Source organism: Polyodon spathula, chromosome 4, assembly GCF_017654505.1.
Source record: "Polyodon spathula isolate WHYD16114869_AA chromosome 4, ASM1765450v1, whole genome shotgun sequence".
Classification (NCBI taxonomy): Eukaryota; Metazoa; Chordata; class Actinopteri; order Acipenseriformes; family Polyodontidae; genus Polyodon; species Polyodon spathula.
The window spans coordinates 18478386-18491439 of record NC_054537.1 but is presented as its reverse complement, the minus strand read 5'-3'; positions in this window follow the sequence as shown (position 1 = coordinate 18491439).

The following is a 13054-nucleotide window of genomic DNA, read 5'->3' as shown; positions in this document are numbered from 1 at the left end:
AGGCAAGCAGAAAGAACAGCCAAATTAGGGCAAAGAGGTATGAAAAACAGTACTTGGTTTTCAGAAACAGTGTCATGGTCTTAAAATATATTTTAAGAGCAAGAGTACCATCCTCAATGCACAACCACAACTGCTTCCTGCAAACTACAAAACATGAAAAAGGCTTCAGAAGTAAGAATGTGGTGGGTTGAATTTTACTGTAAGCAGATACAATCAGAGCAGACAACATTCATGTAGACCACTTGAACAAAGCCCATTGTATTTAGATGTTAATATTACATATATAGTTATTTAGCTATACATAGACAGCTAGACGGTCTTCAGTAAGCTATCACATACATGGATACAATTCAAAGGCAATACAAGCTTTGACTGTGCAAAACAAAGGAAACAGACAAAAATGGCCTCCTGTAAATTCAATAATACAAAACAATAAATTCACAAAAAGTGCATGTGCAATAAGTTTACACAATTCATAAATACATTGATTTAAAAGTTACAAAACACGAGTCTTCATATTTTTTTTACTGTGTTTGTGAAGCCCACAGAGTATACATTTAAATCTTGAATAAAACTACTCTTTGAGATTTTAAAAATTGATTATTTTTTCTTGGCTAAATACATTGGATTCCCTCAATCTAATTTCAGACCTCAGACCTTTTAGAGTACCGGTAGCTATTTAGTGGAAAGTAGCTGTCTGGGGCAATTTTTGAAACATCTGAAACTTTTTGGGCAGTATAAACAAACTGACATGTAAATAATCTCTGTCTGTGATGAAGTAGCAGAGAACAGACTTCACTCTGAACTACTGTTTTAATACTGTACAGCTGTATTCTTTGATTTTCTAAGTTAAGTTCTGTTAATAGTTTGTGTTCAGTAAACCATAACCCTTTTAACATATATATATATATATATATATATATATATATATATATATATATATATATATATATATATATATATATAATTGGCACCAATCTTCTTCAAAGATTAATTTCTTCATGCTAACAATCTATCGAACTGTTGTGACAGTCCCTTAAATTTATTATTATGCGAATATTAGGATCCTCTGTATGAGCGTGCACTGTTTTTCTTCCTATTATTAAATCATGTTATAATAGTGCATTGATTAAAAAAAAAAGAGCGTAGTGTGAGCATGCGCAGTGGAGAGCTTAGGGGACTTGGTCTCCGTTGCAGAGCTGGGTGGCGCGTTGTATGTATGCTCACAAGTTAGAGAACCGTAAAGCGAAGAAGCAGAGCAAAAGTGAAGTTTCCCAGGTTAGGTTGGTAAGCCATTCTAGTATTAGATACCGGTAGTTAAGTACAGTTTGTGTTACAATAACTTTTTTTTTTTTATTAGGAAATGTGCTTAGTTTGAATAAATCGAACGTTTAAGAACATGCTTTTAAATGTATTTTTAGGTAGTGTTAACTAATACTATTACAATGTTGCAATTAATAAATTATATACCTTGCCGGTACTTAATTATATATTTTTTGTTCAATTGGGAAGACAGGTGTATTTACTCCTTCTGGCGTTTAGTATAAAACAAAATTCGAACGTTAAAAATTAATTAAATACATTATTAAATCCGTTCTTCAATACAGTAGGTTCCAAGCGAAAGTCGCTACATGTCAAACTTCCAAATTGTGGACTTCGGGATACTGCGGCAGAACACGTTTTTGCAACAAGGCGTGAGGAGATAGATTGTTACGATTAGCGTGTTTGCCATTTTTAAAACCCGCTCTCTTTGATCGTTCAAGTACTGTTTTCGTTACAGATTCATCTCCTCAACAATAATATGATGCTCGTTTAAATATGTTTTTTTTTTTTTTGAAGGACATAACCAATTGGTATTATTAACAAACATTGAAATTGGTTCATCTTTTGTTTGAGGTTTGACTCCGCCATTTTTCTAGTCCCCCTTGTATTTTTCCAACACCTGTGCTTTTTACAAGAGGAAAATAAGTGCAAATCGCATTTTATTAAAGAAAAATAACACATAGTACATTTTATTAAAGAAAGCTGAAGCGTCTTGTACAAAGCCAGTTCCAGGTTTTAAATATTTAGCTGGTAAAGTTGGTAAATGCTCACGGCTTCATGCAGAACGTTTGGAAAGTTAGACATTTCACAATCGAAGACCAGCGTTGACTTTGTTTTCTGTTGTTTGGAACACGCAGAAGCGCTTTTAAGTAATTGTCTTTTGATGGTTTAGCAACTGTGATAAATATAACGTTTAGGAAAATAGTCCTATGTGTGGTAATTTTATTGAATGGTTAAAACAAACTTGGTCTTGGACTTAAACATGTCTTGTTTTAGAAGTGGTCATTGTATGTATGTATGTATGTGTGTGTGTGTGTGTGTGTATATATATATATATATATATATATATATATATATATATATATAGATAGATAGATAGATAGATAATCTACTGGGAAAATCACACTTTTGATTTTAGTAAATACTTTTTTTCTGTCTATTTAAAACCAGCATACAGTGAAGCAATGCACTGCATTTAAATATGTTAAGGCTTTAAAAAAAAAATCAACTGATTTTATTTGATTTATGTATTTATTAATCCAAATCCAAACAATAGCCTGTTTTAGGAGGAAGAGTTTAATGATTGACCTCCTTCTCCTGTTAGCTCTTTCAACTCTAAGTAAATGTTACTATAATTAAATTGTTCAGTGTATTATATGGAAATAATTTATACAAAGATGCAGACCCAAGACCATCACCAAAAGTGAAGCAGACATGGGAGTAAGCAGTTATCTTCCACATCCATGTCAACAATCACTTAGTGGCAGCTACCACTAGTATTGAAGCCAGGTTCATGTAACCCTACATACCTCTCTTTATAGTCAATGCCATGCTTTGAGTTTTCCTCCCTAACCATGTCTGTCCTTGCCAGGGAGGTTGGCATTCTAATTGCATCAAAACTAAATCCTCCAATATGATGCAGTGCATAATAAAAAAAAAAAAAAAAAAAAAAATGGGCTGTAAATCTACATTTAATAAATTGAACATTTAAACTTCCTGGGTAAATAGCCTTTTACCATTAAAGTTAAACTACCATACACATTTTCAAATACATTTTAGATTTTGTTTAGTGTTATTGTCCTCTTCATATTTAATTCATATATTAATTTTCACTTGCAGTTTTCAATTACGATACGTTGTGTAGCTTATAAAAAGAAAACCAAGCAAGACCCTTTTAAAACAAGACATTTGTTTGTCGTTCAGGATTATTTTTTTGTTTCCTGGCTAAATGTTTAAAGCTTTACAACCTTAATGCATAATCTTTTGAGTGTGGAATCTCTGGTAACCTCAAAGAGGTGCTGGTTCACTGTTGCAGCCTAGCTAGAGGCTTTCGTGATGGGGGACTGCAAGGAGAAGATTGCAGAAGGAAACTGTGATGAAAACAAGAAAATTATCAAAAGTAGAGAACTGGGAGCGAAGAAGAGTTCATCAACAGATGCAAAAAGAGAGCGAGGTTCCTCTGAAAGGTAACAAAACACCCTCTTTGTATTTGCTTTGCCTGGCTACATCTATTTCAAGATGACTTTGAAATCAGGCTATTTAGAAAGCTGTTGAGAATATATACAGACAGACACAGAGCTAATCCACTAACAAATACCCCTACAAGAATAACAGCATATAACACCAAAAGCACCAATGGTTCTGGAATGATTAACATGCAATCATTAACAAGAAATCATCTACAAATGCAGGAGGTAAACCACTTCAAGAAAATTTGATTGCCTGGTTAGAACTAGACAAACTGATTATATGTGTTATGCAAGCAAAGTTTGCTCCAGGGTTTTAAATGTTAAATGAATTATGCTTTAATTTACAGCTCCATACACCATTTTTTAGTGCAAAATAATAGGACATCTAGGTTAGGGGAACTGATCTGGAAAAAGCAGAGGGTTTAGAAGAGACTCTGAGCTTGGTTTACTAACACATGATTTGAGTAGTTAGGGCCCTCATTAGAACATAAGAAAGTTTACAAACAAGAGGAGGCCATTCGGCCCATCTTGCTCGTTTGGTTGTTAGTAGCTTATTGATCCCAAAATCTCATCAAGCAGCTTCTTGAAGGATCCCAGGGTGTCAGCTTCAACAACATTACTGGGGAGTTGATTCCAGACCCTCACAATTCTCTGTGTAAAAAAGTGTCTCCTATTTTCTGTTCTGAATGCCCCTTTTTCTAAACTCCATTTGTGACCCCTGGTCCTTGTTTCTTTTTTCAGGCTGAAAAAGTCCCTTGGGTCGACACTGTCAATACCTTTTAGAATTTTGAATGCTTGAATTAGGTCGCCACGTAGTCTTCTTTGTTCAAGACTGAACAGATTCAATTCTTTTAGCCTGTCTGCATATGACATGCCTTTTAAGCCCGGAATAATTCTGGTCGCTCTTCTTTGCACTCTTTCTAGAGCAGCAATATCTTTTTTATAGCGAGGTGACCAGAACTGCACACAATATTCAAGATGAGGTCTTACAAGTGCATTGTACAGTTTTAACATTACTTCCCTTGATTTAAATTCAACACTTTTCACAATGTATCCGAGCATCTTGTTAGCCTTTTTTATAGCTTCCCCACATTGCCTAGATGAAGACATTTCTGAGTCAACAAAAACTCCTAGGTCTTTTTCATAGATTCCTTCTCCAATTTCAATATCTCCCATATGATATTTATAATGTACATTTTTATTTCCTGCGTGCAGTACCTTACACTTTTCTCTATTAAATGTCATTTGCCATGTGTCTGCCCAGTTCTGAATCTTGTCTAGATCATTTTGAATGACCTTTGCTGCTGCAACAGTGTTTGCCACTCCTCCTACTTTTGTGTCGTCTGCAAATTTAACAAGTTTGCTTACTATACCAGAATCTAAATCATTAATGTAGATTAGGAATAGCAGAGGACCTAATACTGATCCCTGTGGTACACCGCTGGTTACCACACTCCATTCTGAGGTTTTTCCTCTAATCAGTACTTTCTGTTTTCTACATGTTAACCACTCCCTAATCCATGTACATGTGTTTCCTTGAATTCCAACTGCGTTCAGTTTGAGAATTAATCTTTTGTGCGGGACTTTGTCAAAAGCTTTCTGGAAATCTAAATAAACCATGTCATATGCTTTGCAATTATCCATTATCGATGTTGCATCCTCAAAAAAATCAAGCAAGTTAGTTAGGCACGATCTCCCTTTCCTAAAACCATGTTGACTGTCTCCCAGGACCCTGTTACCATATAGGTAATTTTCCATTTTGGATCTTATTATAGTTTCCATAAGTTTGCATATAATAGAAGTCAGGCTTACTGGTCTGTAGTTACCTGGTTCAGTTTTGTTTCCCTTTTTGTGGATCGGTATTACGTTTGCAATTTTCCAGTCTGTCGGTACCACCCCTGTGTCAAGAGACTGCTGCATGATCTTGGTTAGCGGTTTGTAAATTACTTCTTTCATTTCTTTGAGTACTACTGGGAGGATCTCATCCGGCCCAGGGGATTTGTTTATTTTAAGAGCTCCTAGTCCCTTTAACACTTCTGCCTCAGTTATGCTAAAGTTATTTAAAACTGGATAGGAACTGGATGACATGTGGGGCATGTTGTCAGTATCTTCCTTTGTAAAAACTTGTGAAAAGTAATCATTTAACATATTTGCTATTTTTTTTTCTTCCTCTACGATTTTGCCATTTGTATCTCTTAAACATTTAATCTCCTCTTTGAATGTTCTCTTGCTGTTGTAATATTGGAAAAACATTTTGGAATTGGTTTTAGCTCCCTTAGCAATGTTCATTTCTATTTCTCTCTTGGCCTTTCTAACTTCCTTTTTGACTTGCGTTTGCAGTTCCGTGTACTCTTTCTGCGTACTTTCTTTTTGGTCCTTTTTTAATGCTCTGTAAAGTGCCTTTTTTCGCTGAATATTTTTTTTAATTGATCTATTAAACCATTTTGGCAATTTAGTTTTACATTTAGATTTGTCTACTTTAGGGATGTAATTGTTTTGCGCCTCTAGTACTACATTTTTGAAGAACAACCATCCTTCTTCTGTGGGTGTTTTCTCTATTTTACTCCAATCTACTTCTGTTAGTCTCTGTTTCATGCCTTCATAGTTTGCTTTTCTAAAATTGTAAACCTTAACTTTAGTCTTTACTTTTGGGGATTTAAAAAACACTTCAAATGAGACCATGTTGTGGTCTGAGTTTGCCAGTGGTTCTCTGACCTCTGTTTTAGTTATTCTATCTTCGTTATTTGAAAAGACTAAATCAAGGCATGCCTCCCCTCTAGTGGGTGCCTTCACAAATTGTGTTAGGAAGCAGTCATTTGTCATTTCCACCATTTCTATTTCATCCTTCGCGCTACCCACCGGGTTTTCCCATTTTATTTGGGGGAAGTTGAAATCCCCCATTAGTATGGCTTCTCCTTTGCTACACACATTTCTAATGTCATTGTATAACAGATTATTGTGCTCACCGTCTGAATCTGGCGGTCTATAGCATGCTCCTATTATTATGCCTTTTGAATTTTTGTCTGTTATTCTGACCCATATTGATTCGGTTTTATTTTCTTTGTCCAGGTTTAACACCTGGGCTTCAAGACTGTTTCTTATGTATAGCGCTACCCCTCCTCCTCTTCTGTCCTGCCTGTCTTTCCTATACAGTGTATACCCACAAATATTATATTCGTCCCCATCACTCTCAGATAACCACGTTTCTGTAACACCTATCACATCATAGTTACCTGTTAGTGCAGTAGCTTCAAGTTCTAGAATTTTGTTTCTGATACTTCTAGCATTTAGATAAATACATTTAATGGTTGTCTTACCTGAGTTGTTGTTCTTGTTTTGATGCGGTCTCCCTTCTGTTTTTTTGTTGATTTCTCCCCCCTTCCTTTCTAGTTTAAATGCTTCCGAACCTGCTCGAGGATCTTTTCTCCGAGTAGACTAGTTCCCTTGTTATTTAAATGCAGTCCATCCCGTCTATACAGATAGTCCTCGTTGTAGAATGTGGTCCAATGATCAAGATAGGTGAAGCCTTCCCGTGTGCACCACGTCTTCAGCCATTCGTTTTGATTAATTATTTCCAGCTGTCCATATGGTCCTTTGCAAGGTGCGGGTAGTATACCAGAAAATACCACAGTTTTGGTTTTCTCTTTTAATTTCCTTCCTAGCTCTCTGAATTTATTTTGCAGGGATTTTGGTCTGTCTCTTCCAATGTTGTTTGTACCGATGTGGACGACTACTACCGGGTCGTCTCCTGTTCGTTCTAGGAGCCTGTCCACGTTCTCAGTGATGTGCTTGACCGAGGCTCCCGGAAGGCAGCACACTGTTGTAGTAAGGGGGTCCAAACTGCGAACTGAACTTGCTGTGTTTCTCAATATGGAGTCCCCAACAATCATGACCTCCCTTCTTTTTGCTGTCTGGTCACCACTGTCAATAGGGTCCTGGATGTTGTTCCTTTCATTCTCTTGTTGTTGGTTCTGCTCATCACAATTCTGAAGTGACTCAAATCTGTTGGTTGTTTTGATTTCTGGTGGTGGTGTTTGACGAAGTTTCTTTTTTTCCCTGCTTCTGCCTACCTGAACCCAGCTGTTCTGACCTTCTATCTCCCTGGTGGCTTTCAGTCTGTTAGGGGTGATGCAGACTTCCATGAATTGTGGGTGTGCCAGTTCCTCAAGATCCTGTTGCTGTCGCACTTCTTCCAGCTCCATTTCTAGCATACTTACTAGTTTATGCAAGTCCTGGATCGCGCGGCACTTTACGCACACTTGGTTTAGCTCCGCTGGGTTTTCTCGGATTTCCCACATCAAGCAGGTGTCACAGATTACAGGCTTGAAGACCATGTTGAGGTTTTTTTTTTTGAAGTTTAGTTTCTTCTGCAGCTGTCAACCTGCTTTCAAACTGCTTCGAAACTGCTCTGTACTTTTCCACGCCTGTACTTCTCCCACTCGCTGTCGCTGGGAAGACTGCCTCGTTTAACTGCGTTGTTCTGCTGTGCTGTCGGCTCCTCCCCTCGCCCGTGTCTCAAAACGGCGCTGAATTTGAATCAGCTGCTCCGAGTTTCAGCTTGTTATCAGAAAAACACACATGGCTGTTTGACTTTGAGCTGCTGCTGTGTTTCCCCAATGTCCTCTGTTTTCTGATTAAAGCAATTCAAGATGCAATTTCTCCTTTCTGCTTCGAAACTGCTCTGTACTTTTCCACGCATGTACTTCTCCCACTCGCTGTCGCTTCCACTCGCTGTCGCTGGGAAGATTAGTCTGTCTGTCTGCCATACATTAATTCCTAGCATAGGTACGTACCCTGCAAGTCTTTGTTTAAGTAATCCTAGCTAACAGAATAGTTCCAATCCACCTCCATTTATTATTTTGGTTTCAAATGTGCAGTTTTGAAAGAAACACATGTTTTAGCAAATATACTATCCAGTACTACTGTATAAAATTTGTATAAAAATTAAAAAAAAAAAAAAAAAAAAAAACTACATCTGTTAATACTCTCAGTTAAATGGATGTCTGTTTGCAAGCCTTGCCCTCAGGCTGTTGTGAACTTCCTGGTGATTTTACCTGGAGGGAGATGTTTTCGTTATCCTTTCACTGGCTTCTTTCCTGTCAATAACCAATAATCTGCTTTCCCTGTTGATTGACATGACCCAGAAATCACTGCTGGGCTGAAATGACCAAGGAAGCGAAGCAGTAACAGACTTCGGCTTGCAAACAGATATCCATTTAACCGAGAGTATTACCAGATGTAGTGTTTTTTTTTTTTTTTTTATTATTTATTATTATTATTATTATTATTATTATTATTATTATTATTATTTATTTTTAATGAAAATACATGTTTTCTGTGATGTTTCTTTCAAAACTTCACATTTGAGACGTGTGTAGAAGAACAAAATCGCTAAAATTTCGGGAATTAGGTGAAACACATTCAAATAAGTCTCGGCGCTGCTGTTCAGTTCCAGTTGCCTGACAAAGATGCATGTAATGTAGGCTAGATCAGCCAGTGTCTTTAGAGCTGTAAGCCTGCACCATCTACTGATCTACCAGTTCGATCAATTTTCTTTTTGCTTTTGGTGGCTCTTACTAATGTACTGTAAACACACTTTGGCTGAACTAGCCTACAATACAAATGTCTATGCTAGTCAAAACACCTTAACACAAACTTTGAAGCCACAAAAAAGTTTGTCAGCTATAAATAAATTGAGCTCTCTGTGCTCTTTGTACAGTAATCCATCGCATGTCTGCCTGTCACATATCCGCCATAACCATTTATCTGCCACCATCAGGCTCTTCAGCAACAGTTCATAGACTGTAGATCCTACCAAAGTTTTCGTACACTGTAATGTATGTGCTGCGTGCTCTGCTGTTGCTGGTGTTATCACATGAGCTGTTCAGTGTATTGATATGTAAATATATCCTGTTTGCTTGCGGAGTATATCAACTTCAGCCTCCATCTCTGTCTCCTGTCTGTCACTCAGCAGCGAATGCACACACCCACACAGCAGACGGCTACTCTGTCTCAAGCATTAATACCCTTTATCTTTCCAAACAAGGGATTTAGGGCGGCTTGTCCCACCAGTCTGCTATGTGACGGATTACTGTATGTGTCTCCACTGGTTTTGAAACTTCAAAGATTTTTGAAAAAATTGCAAAACTGGAAAGGCTGAATATGAAACTACAGTGAAACTGATTGTCATGTTTAAACTTTTTCAGTTCTGAGAAGCGCACTAATTCAAAAGAATCGGGCAACAAGAAGGAAACCAAACTGGGCACCGTTGAGGAGTCGGGGAAAGGGAGAAAGGATGTAGTCTTGGTAAGATCAGCATGACAGAAAGCAAGTAACAAACCAATCGCAGACGCTGTATAGAGGAGACGCCTGTATGTGACACTTTTATCTAGAAAACCGTTCATCCAGTTGTGAGCGTAGCACTTTGTTATTGAGAGTATGATAATCTGCTGTAACGTGGAGGAACCTCAGCATCTCTCTGTACAGTATATCAAACTTGCATTTGTACATACAGTACATGTACATACAGTGAATATAGGTTGTGGTGATGCAGTTTTTTAATGATATTGCAAGCTTTAATGTTGTATTTGCAGTGCCAAATACTAACTAGTAGTGAGTACTTATTAAAGCTAGATAAGGCTCTTTGTTCTACGACACATTTTATTTTTATTGACATCTCAATTGAACTGTTCCATCATTGCAGGAACAAACCTCGTCACGGTCTGGACCTGAGGATGGGAAGGAGAGGTAAGGGGTCAGCTATATTTATTTTGAAAAACTTGCTAAAACCAAAAATCAGTTGCATAAGCTTCTTCCCATACAAAATCAAGTATGCACTATCTGGCTGTATGGAAGTAGATACAGTAATATGTGTGTGGTTAACCCGAACCCTATACAAGTGCACATATTTTTTACACTGAATACCATGAAAAGGAACATAGGCAGATCTTTTATAAAGACATTTCACTCTACCTGGATCATCCAAGTGTAGCTGGTGCAGGTATATAGAATTACAACTAGTAGAAGCAGTAAGATTCACAGGGGTCATTGTAAGTAATACATTTGATTTGGAAATTTAGTCCACATACTATGGACTGCTTATGTTCCCTCCCTTTGCAGTCCAATAGATGAGAAGCCAAGTTTGCTGGATCTTAACAGTAACTCCTCAGCTGTCATTGACCAGGAGGGTCGAGACAGTAACTCCTCTGTCTTCGAAGGGAAAGACCAGCTCTTCAGCACCTCCTCTGATTTCAGGGTACACAGTGGGAAAGATCTGAACTCTAACCTGATTCTCAATGAGAGAGCAGAGGCAACGAAGCGTTCTCATGACAGTGAAAGGTACACGCCGCCTGGGGACACAGCAGATCTTTAGAGTTAATTAGCTTATCCTAATTTCTTACCTGGTTTTACTGTGAGTTTAATAAGACACCTGAGCTTGTTACCTATACACGATGGCTTATCAGATTCATAGTAAAACCTGGAATGGGTGGAACTGCTAAGGTGTTGGCCTTAGTGCTTATACAGTGTAAGGTTATTTTAATATTTAATATTCTGTGTTTGTCTTTTCTATATGCACAACAGTATTGAAGTAAATTGGTATCACTAGGATTAAAGTTTAAAACAACTCATCGCACATATATGTTAAAATATAAAAGTTTAAATGTGTTTAATCTTTATTTCAGTGTTTAGGAAATGAATCAGAATCTAACATGCCTAACACCTAATGGGAAAGGATACATTACTATAAATGTTAAAAATATATATATTAAAGGAACAAAGCTGTGGTCCAAGGCGTTATGGTTAGGGAGGTGGATCAATGTCCTGCTTTGCTTGTCATCAGCAGATCAGAGCACAAGACGAAGAAAGTCAAGACAGAAAAGAAGTCCTCACACAGCAGTAAAGACAAGGTAAGATAGCTAGAGAGCCTTTCACTGTCCTGCTCCCACTTTGCTTGCCTCCTGTAGTTCCCCCTAACTACCAGTAGATGGTGCTACAGTAATGTCTCCTTGTGTTAGTGGGTCATTCCTGCTCAATTGAACCAAATCCTAGGGAGCTGTTTCTTCCATTTGTGGTTAGTGACACATTAACCACATGTGATTGAGAAAATTGTGCCAGGGTGGGCATTGAGTGCATGCTAAAGATGCCATATATGATGAAAGACTGCATTGACCAAGACAAATGAAGTTATCATTTGAAAGCACGTTTGAGAGGCTTTGCACCAAAAAATAATAAATTGACGTAAGTGGTGAAGTGTACCTCTGTTGGTACGCTGGAGCTGGATTGACCTCTGTGTGTATCCCGTACTTGCGTATTGGTCCCCTAAGATCCCATTCCCCTTGCTAAAGTGCATTGTACGCTGGACAAACTCCATCATTTAACATCTACAGTGCACACATCAGCCGAGGTAAGTGAGGCTTAGCATCACCAATAATTCCCAAAGGCTAAAACAGCGTTTTTCATATTCTTTTTATTTAATTGAGAAACACATTTAAGCTCAGTTAAGCATATTAAATACATTAAAGGCCACAGAAACACTATTGACATTATTTAAAAGTCATAACCTGCTGTCTTCAGTAGCAAAAGCACAGCACCAGAAAGATGGAACAATGTAGTGCTGCCATATTGCTGTGTGAGGTACAAACCTCGAGTGCCTCACAAAGCTGCTTGTTACCATGGCAACTGACTACACTGGGGAGTCCCTTTCTGAAGGCGTTACTGTTGTAACCACAGCTTGGTGAGGCACCTACTTATTTGGAGCAGTTAGAATTTGGACAATTTAAATTTTTATTAAATGTCTTTAGTTGAATCTGATATTATATGTGACCTGAGGAAAATAAGTTTTACAGTAAAATCCCAAGAGGAGAGATGTTCAGTTGTTTAAGGACGACAGAATAACACCAGCACTGGAGATTGTGAAGAAAGATGGTAAACAAACGCGGCAAGGAGTGTGTAAAATGGAAGGCAGTGCTGTGAACAAACTATTGTTGGCCATGTTTCCTTCTTCCAACTAAGACAAAATATAATCTCTTAATAATGTAACTGTCAATTTCTTGCCACGACATGACATTCAGATTTTTTTTTTTTTTTGAATTTTTGATTTTGTGATCTTGTATTTTTTGTATTTTATAGCGAATGTTCTATGCTGGTGTCACGTAATGACTTGTAGAACTAAATAATATGTGGTTTTAAGTTTCTGATTTACGAATTGATTATAAAAACTTGTGTCTGCAATTCTGTAAGTTGTGTGTTGTTTACAGTGCTATTGTTGCTTTTTTAAGTGATGGGGGTATATTTTACATAGTGACTGCACTCTGGTATTTCAGTGCATTAAAAGACTCTCAGCACAGGCATATATGAAATCAGCTGAACAAAGTACATTTACTTTTAGTACTTTAACTGGAGGGTGGGAGGTGGTAATATCGATTAGTGATTTGTGCTCCGCCTGTGAAAGTCACGAGCCACCACTGGTTGTGGGTGATCTGATTGATGAGATGACTTTGTAGATGACTTCTTTAGCGTCTCTACCGTAAATATAATTGGTG